The sequence below is a fragment of the Lytechinus pictus genome, chromosome 17 (genome assembly GCF_037042905.1).
Source record: "Lytechinus pictus isolate F3 Inbred chromosome 17, Lp3.0, whole genome shotgun sequence".
Classification (NCBI taxonomy): Eukaryota; Metazoa; Echinodermata; class Echinoidea; order Temnopleuroida; family Toxopneustidae; genus Lytechinus; species Lytechinus pictus.
Genome location: NC_087261.1, coordinates 578,251 through 587,639, shown reverse-complemented (window position 1 = coordinate 587,639; position 9,389 = coordinate 578,251).

The window sequence follows — 9,389 nt, the reverse complement described above, 5'->3', positions numbered from 1 at the left end:
TCTTCCAACAAATGTTAATATTCAAGAAACAGTTGCTATTTTAGCAACTTTTTTATGATATGGGCCCCTGAATGAATAGGCAAATCTTGATTCTTTTAATTTCTTTTGAATCTACTTTACTGCAACAAGTTTAAACAGCACGATCTCAAGACCTAAGCCAAAGCTTCACACTTAACTTTTTTCTTGGGTGGCCGCTCAGTCCACCAAAATCATCAATATCATATTTTCGGTGGCCCACAAAACAAATTTGGTGGCCCTAAAACAATAGAAAACATTACAATTTATCAAAACTTTGGTAGCCAAACCGGGCAACAAAGTGTGGGCTTGTAAAGAATTTTGGTGGCCCAACTCTCATTTCTGGTTGCCCCGGGCAATCAGGCCACTGCTAATGTCGGGCCCTGCCTAAGCTACCTAATTATCAACCTGCATCATTAAAGGTCAAGTCCACCCCAGAAAATTGTTGATTAGAATCGATAGAGAAAAATAAAACAAACATAACGCTGCAAATTTCATCGAAATCGGGTGTAAAATAAGAAAGTTATGACATTGTAAAGTTTCGCTTATTTTTCACAAAAAAGTTAAATGCACAACTCAGCGATATGCAAATGAGAGAGTCCATGATGTCCATCACTCACTATTTCTTTTGTTTGAATAATACAATATTTGAATTTTTACAGATTTGACAATAAGGACCAACTTAACTTAACCATAAACTGTTAGAATAATGGTAATTCCACATGTTCAGGGAGAAATAAAACTTTGTTTCACTTGACAAGTAGGAGAAAATTAGAATATTTCATATTGAATAATACAATATTTGAATTTTTACAGATTTGACAATAAGGACCAACTTAACTTAACCATAAACTGTTAGAATAATGGTAATTCCACATGTTCAGGGAGAAATAAAACTTTGTTTCACTTGACAAGTAGGAGAAAATTAGAATATTTCATATTGAATAATACAATATTTCAATTTTTACAGATTTGACAATAAGGACCAACTTAACTTAACCATAAACTGTTAGAATAATGGTAATTCCACATGTTCAGGGAGGAATAAAACTTTGTTTCACTTGACAAGTAGGAGAAAATTAGAATATTTCATATTTCATATAATAAAATACAAAAGAAATAGTGAGTGGGTGACGTCATCAGTCTGCCAATTTGCATAACGACCAGGATGTGCATATAATTCTGTTTTTTAAATTAAGCGAAACTTTAAAATGTCATAACTCAGTTTACATCCGATTTTGATGAAATTTTCAGTGTTTTGCTAGTTGGATTTTTCTCCTTTTTGAAAATCAACTTTTTGTTGGGGTGGACTTGTCCTTTAACATCCAGGCTGAAGAGAGGAGGATAGTGGGGTTCAGTAACTTGAAGACAGGTACTTGATAAAACTAAACAGTCTGTGACATAGTATAGTACATTTGTACAGTTGATGTGATCTACCTTGATGATTTATAGCACACATGTGGAATAAATATACTTCCTATGCATTGATGCATCAATTTGAATCAAACAGCAGCATGCTTTTATATGTAACTGATCGAGGACCTGTTTAAAGGGGAAGTTCACCCACCCTGATGAAAAGTTTGTTGTAAAAATAGCAGAAAAATAATGACAAATACTGCTGAAGGTTTGAGGAAAATCCATTAAAGATTAAGAAAGTTATCAGAATTTAAAGTTTTGGATTTGTGACATCATAAACGAGCAGCTGCCCCATATGTTATATATGATATAAAATGCATAAATTTCAATTTTTTAATGGTTTTTGATGACTTATTTTTGTTTTCTTTTAAGACACGGGTGTGAAATGATTTATGTATTGATATACTGAAGGTAGGGGAGACCGGGGTTAGTTGGAACGCGGGGTAAGTTGAAACATTGTAATTTTCTTTCACGTCTTTAAATAAATTTCTGCAATACTGCCCCCTATTTATTGTCATTATCAACAGCCATCCACCATATTACAGACAACACATGTGCAACAAGCCTGGTGAAGTTAGAAAGGAATTTTTGTTTTCTGACCTTCTGAGTAATTTTTTTCTCTTTCAGAAATGTTTGATTATCTCAGAGAAGTTTATAGATCAAGTTGGCCAGTTTGGGGGTATAATAGACACTTATACCAAGCTACAAAATTATGTTATTAATATGCCATGGTCAAGTTCCTTTTTTGTGCTGTAAGCTTATAAACGTCAAATGGGCCTCCGGGGTTAGTTGGAACAAAATTGAAGGGGCTAGTTGGAACATGTTCCAACTTATCCCAAACATAATTATGAATAAAAAAATTGGATATGAGAAAAAATATATAAAGTATTTCACGCTCTTCTGAACATGTATTGTATACCATGCTTGTTTTGTTTATCAGTTAGGTCTGAGTGTGCATTTAAGGCCTATGGTAGGCCCCTAATGCAATATTAACCCTTATCAAACTGGGGGTCAATTTGAGCCCCCCCCCCCCCCTCGAGAAATTTCGCCACTACGCCGTCGCGCGAATTTTTTTTTACTACACTGCTCGCTGACTTTTTTCTTTCAAGTCTTGCGCATCATTTGAGACCAAATTTGCGATGCCTGTGTGCGCGGTTTCGAATTTACGCAACAATTTGTACGTGCATGGTCAAACCCCAAATTGTTCAAAAACGTGATTCCATGTACAAGGTCAATGCAAATTATGTTTTTCAACCCAAAAGTCATAAATGTATAATTATTTTTTACTTTTGTTGGTTCAAATAGATTTATTTTATGCTATTTATGATCGCAAAAGAGTCCCGAAAAAGTTCATCGGAATAAAGTTCGAAAATACAAATAAAAAAAACAAAAAATACATAAGAAATTATATTTTTTGCCATTTTTGGTGGATATTTGTTATAAATGTGAAAATTGATACTCTCACCAAAAATTAGCATTCTACTAGCTTAATAAATAGAGTTAAAGGCAAAAACATACCAAAAAAAGCAAATTTAGGGCAAATTTCATATGCTTATTTGTAGTTATTTGCATAATTAATTAATGAAAAACTATAAACAATTAATTTTTGTCTTATAAAGTTGATGCAGAAGTACATGAAATTACTGATAGTACACCTAATTGCATGTAAAATCAAACACACCCAAATATGCGGAATTCTACTACACAGTCTGCTTGCATGAGTGGCTGTATAATAGAAAACATAAAGTTCAATGAATCCACACTTTGATATTTTGAACTTGAATAAAATAAAGCAAATAGGCTAAAACCATGTAATATTACAGTTTTAAGTAGTTTTAGTATAATTCTTAATTGACCATGCAGTGTTCCAACTTACCCCATACCATGTTCCAACTTACCCCGTATTGGGGTAAGTTGGAACGTTTGCGATGGTCTTGTTCAAGGTGGATTTTTTTCAGTATCCATATAGAGTTAAAAATTTTATGGGGTACATTTGAAGCCTGTAGATATATGCTTCAAGCTGATATATTGATTGTTTCTCGAATAAAATCTTTTTTGGATTTTACAGCCATTTTTGTCAAAAATGTTCCAACTAACCCCGGTCTCCCCTACAGTAAAAACCATTTTCAATTTTCTAAAATGACATTTCATTGATATTTTACCATACGATATGTAGGAAAGCTGCTAGCTTATGATGTCACAAATCAAATATATAAAATTCCAATAACCTTTTTTATTCTTAGATGGATTTTGCTCCAACCTTCGACAATATTTTTCATTATTTTTTCTGCTATTAATTACAATTAACTTTTTGTCAGGGTGAACTTTCCCATTAAATTGTACATTGAATCGATTTAAAGGAAAACTTTGCCTTAGTTTAAATTTTTCCAATTCACGATTCCTTGAATACTTAAAAACAACTCCTGAAACTTTCACCATGAAGTTCAATTCATAAATGGACATTTAAATGCATACATGTATCATACAAAGATTAACACTGCATGGTTTCAAATGTCCCACCAAACAATCAGCCAATCAACACACAACTGCTTTCTGTGCAGGATAGGGTGCAACCATCAGGAAAATCATTCTTTGCCATTTCTAAAAAAAAAAGTTTAAGTAATCACTTAGTAAAACCTTGCTCTAAACATTGATTGAGTTTATTTAGTCTTGTATTTCTGCTGATTGCCACATTTTCATGTCCAATCATTATTATGGCAAGTTTAAATTTGAATAGGAAGAAATATTTAAGAGAAAACACATGTCTTGCAATGTCTAATCATGAAAATTCAAGTATTGTATTGGCTGAACTCTGTCTGTTTGGAAGATATTTATAAATTTCACACTTAAAAAAAAAAAAAATTTGGTTTCTCTTCCTACACAGATCCAGATGGACCTATCTTGCACAGTGTAAGGAACCTAGGACCCATACATGGGGTCAATCCCCCGAATCAAAGGATTTAATTATTAATGATTCTCCTTTAGTTACAAAAATACTGATTACTTTGCAAACTAAAAACTTCATTAGGGGAGACCGGGGTTAGTTGGAAAATTTTTGACAAAAATGGCTGTAAAATCCAAATAGATTTTATTAGAGAAACAATCAATATATCAGCTTGAAGCATATATCTAAGGGCTTCAAATGTACCCATACAATTTTTAAAGTGATCATTTCACTTTGTTCTGATTTAAAAATTCTCATTTTGGTTCTTGAAAATGGGCTTAACATTAGGCTTATAGTGTAAAAATACCATCCCAAAAGTTTCAAAGTATTATATCCACAGGATCAATTTTAAAACCTTAAAGATGTAAACCAAAGTTTGAAAATAATTGGGAGTTGGTTTCAATGACTACCGGTATGTGTATACAGTGAACCTGTGCACCACAACAGCATGGCCTACATACAGTGATGTACTAGGTATACACTGAATGTTCAGTGCAGCTAATAGCGTGTGTGTGTAAATAGGAGATATACACAACAGAAGGCAGTCAAAAAAGCCAACGGACTTTTTGAATTGGAGTAAACTGGTCATAAGCTTAACCTGTCTACTAGACGGTTCTCAAAATCAAGCCAATAAATTGCTACTTGTATCTAAATTAGAGTTTTTCATTCTATATTGTGGTTTGTTTCAGGGTTTTTGAGGACAAATACATGCACTCATACACATGTTTTGTCTCAGTTTGAGAATTTTTTAAATCAGCTGCTCACAAAGTTAAACGATCCCTTTAACTCTATTATGGTTACTGAAAAAAATCCACCTTGAACAAGACCATTGCAAACGTTCCAACTTACCCCAGTATGGGGTAAGTTGGAACATGGTATGGGGTAAGTTGGAACACTGCATGGTCAATTAAGAATTATACTAAAACCACCTAAAACTGTAATATTACATGGTTTTAGCCTATTTGCTTTTTTTTTTGCAAGTTCAAAATATTTAAAGTGTGGATTTGTTGAACTTTATGTTTTCTATTATACAGCCACTCACGCGAGCAGACTGTGTAGTAGAATTCTGCATATTTAGGAGCGTTTGATTTTACATGCAATTAAGTGTACTATCAGCAATATTGTACTTCTGCATCAAAATTACAAGACAAAAATTAATTGTTAATATTTTTTTCATTAATTAATTAAAAATATGCAAATAAGCATATGAAATTTGCCCTAATTTTTTTGGTATGTTTTTGCCTCTATTCAAAAGCTAGTAGAATGCTAATTTTTGGTGAGAGTATCAATTTCACATTTTTAACAAATATCCACCAAAAATTGCAGAAAATATAATTTCTTATGTATTTTTTGTTTTTTTTATTTGTATTTCTTTATTTTTTCGAACCTTTGTTTTTTTCGATGAACTTTGTTGGGACTCTTTTGCGATCATAAATAGCATAAAATAAACCTATTTGAAGCAACAAAAGTAAAAAATAATCATACAGTTATGACTTTTGGTTGAAAAACACAATTTGCATTGACCTTGTACATGGAATCACGTTTTTGAGCAATTTTGGGTCCGACATGCACGTACAAAATGTTGTGTAATATCAAAACCGCACACACAGGCATCGCAAATTTGGTCTCAAATGATGTGCAAGACTTGAAAGTAAAAGGTCAGCGAGCAGTGAAGTCAAAAAATTTCGCGCGACGGAGTAGTGACGAAATTTCTTGAGGGGGGGGGGGGGGGGCTCAAATTGACCCCCCCAGTTTGATAAGGGCTAATACAGAGCTGCCAACATTGGGTTGATAGAATCCAGAAGATTTCGCAGAGGTACATTTTGTGAGGGAGCCCGAGGCGAAATATCCCATGGACGGGAGTTTTGGGTAGCAAAACAACATTAAGTCTTTTAAGAAACAACATTTGATAGTATCTGACAGCTGTCTAAACCATCAAAACTTTTGGCACATAGATTTAAATGCACATTAGACTAGACAGATTTCATGAATTGTCATTGACTAAAAATATACTTCAACTTCAACTTCAAGCTTCAGGCAAAATACAGTAGAACATAACATGATTCATAAAAGAAGGCATTCAACATGAAAATACCTTTATTGTTCACACTCAGGGGGAAGGGGCTGCAGTAGTGGTAGATGAGCTTGCCTGGCCCTGTAAGTGTAAAGACTTATATGTGGCCTGTTTAAAGTCTCTGAGGGCCGAGGGATTCCTGAAAAAATTGCCTGTTTGTTGCAAGGCACGCGGAGCTCCCTGGGTTAACGCCAGGCCAGCTCACTCACGAAAGAGAAAATGTTCGAATCTGATCAACCCAAGTGAATGTAGGCAAGAAAATCTCCACTTTGCTTCTGTTCTTCAGGATTGTCAATAAAATTATTCCTAAAAGTCTGGGTGTAATTATAATAGTAACCCATCGTTGATCCACAGTTTCAGCTCAAATAAAGCGCACACAAGCTTCCGAAAAATTCATCGCAGTGCTCGTGAACTTCCCTTCTCGCTGCTCCCGCATAGATCCTGCCGCGGCGCGGTCTGCTGGAGACCAGGCAGGGCCGTACGCTACCGGGGCGCGTCGGGGGGGGGGGGCATGTGCATGGAGTGCCGCTGAAGTGTTTCCATCACCAGAAAAAAAAATTGCTTGTTAGACTAATTCACCAGTTCAGTAAAATTATCTTCATTTACATTGGAAATCAATGTACGATTATACTAAAACTGGTAAAAGCTACTGGGTAAAATGAAAATGTGATATGGAGCTTCCACGTGGGTGTAAAGGGAGTTGAACATGCTAGACTCGTAAAACAGTCGTTTGTATGAATTTTACAATTTAACAGCTAAAAATCACGATTATCCGGGAGATTTTGGCAAGGGGTCGGGAGAACGGGAGATTGGATCGAAATCCAGTATTCTCCCGCAGGATCCGGGAGACTTTGCTAATATTCTGCTAATATTGCATTATTAGGGGCCTACAATAGGCCTTAAATGCACACTCAGACCTAACTGATAAACAAAACAATCATGGTATACAATGTACATGTTCAAAAGAGTGTGAAATACTTTTCATATCCAATGTTTTTATTCATAATTATGTTTGGGGTAAGTTGGAACATGTTCCAACTAACCCCTTCAAGTTTGTTCCACCTAACCCCGGAGGCCCATTTGACGTTTATAAGCTTACAGCACAAAAAAGGGACTTCACCATGGCATATTAATAACCTCATTTTGTAGCTTGGTACAAGTGTCTATTATACCGAGCGTCGCGTAACGTTGGGGAAGTACAATAAGAAACAAGATGGCGGCGTAAACATCGGGCAAGTCTCTTCCGTCTATTCATGATATTTTTCTCATTTTTTTTGATGAATTCTTCTTCAAAAATAACAACGAGAGCGTAGAAATGTCGGAAATGAAGTTTTATCCCATGTACATGATTTAGAGCTAGATCTTTTAGAAGGAAAGTAGAAATCTCGGGGGTGAAAGTTTCAGGTTTTGGCTTCCTTTGTGTGGGTCTATGAGGTAGAAGTCCTGGCTTCATATGAGAGTAACCTTACGTTAGTAAATGATTTTTACTCTCTAGAAGCCGCCCACTCACACTAGTACGAGGTTAGTATATACATGTATATATACTAACCTCGTACACCGAACCGTGTTTGACCCTTGATTTCGAAGTAGTCGGCAAACATCGCTTTATTGCTGAAGTAATATTTGCCGAAACTCCTTCTCGCTACTCACCGGGGCTCTTTCCGGTAAGTAGCAATACATTAAAAAATAAAAAATGTAATTTGAATATAATAATCGGTCAAAAAGAGCAAATTTCGCTTACCTCGGCCTGGAAAGTAACTTCACTTGTCTCTTCTACGGAAATACAAGGAGGCTCGTTGGTGGCGCTAATAAATTTCACAACCTTGATTCAGCTCCTCGGTAATTTTATAACTGTGTCTAAATTCTTTGAATGCGCAATTCTTATGATTAATTTACTAATTATGGGCACCAATAAATGAAATACCTTCAAAAACATAATTCAAGATTATTATTGGCGATGATAACACTTTTCTGCAATTAATTTAAAACATTGACTAATAAAGAAAAATTGAAAAAAATATACGTGCCTGGAACGAAACCAGCAGTACAGGCTTTAACGAACATCAATAATACGGTATACCAAAGTCTTTACAATGAAAAGATTGGACACTTCACGGACTTTGCGTAATGACCTGCGTCAATTTGCGTGTAAAATAGTGTAGGTGCCTAGTCTTTTCCTTGTCGTGTCTTTGATATGAATATAAATCGCGCACCCTCTTTAGACGAAAATTGATATCGGCGCTGACCAAATTTTATCTCTGTGAAATCTTCACTAAAGATCAAGAAAATATACATATTTTTTAGAAGAAACTTCAAGGAGAAGTCACGGAAGGATCTAAATGATTGGGTAAGTGTCATAGCAGAATGTGAAATCCCTAATTATGTGTGATGTTTTATGTGGGCGAAAGCCCAGTAGTATATGGATGTGTGGTGTGTGTCGCGTTATTATGAATGATATTCCTTCGCGAGCGAGATGATATGAGCCTATGGGTGGAAGCCGCCTGGCTACGTGCGCCTTAGACAGCTGGCAGCCGTCTGTTTCGAGGAGTTTTTTAACTTTTTTTTTTTTTTTATTTCTCCTCGTACACAGACGGCTCGCTAGCGTGCAGCCACCATTAGGGGACTTGCAATGCAAAATCCCCCTGTCGGGGCTCTTCAATTTTTGTCTTTAATGAATAAAAATTTTGAAAATTAACGCGACCAAAATGCAAATTAATATTCCCTCTTGGCATTAATTGCCCAAAAGTGGAGAAAAATCAAGTTAAAAGGAACAAAAACAGTGACTTACCTCAGATGTCGCGCAAATTCACTTCCCCGTTTTATCCGATCTTAAGTACATAAACATATGGCCATTGAGTCCCCTGTACAGATCGCGCTAGAACTTCGGTCTCTGTATTTGGTGAGTGAAGCCAACGGAGTTCAGCTGAACAACCAACATAA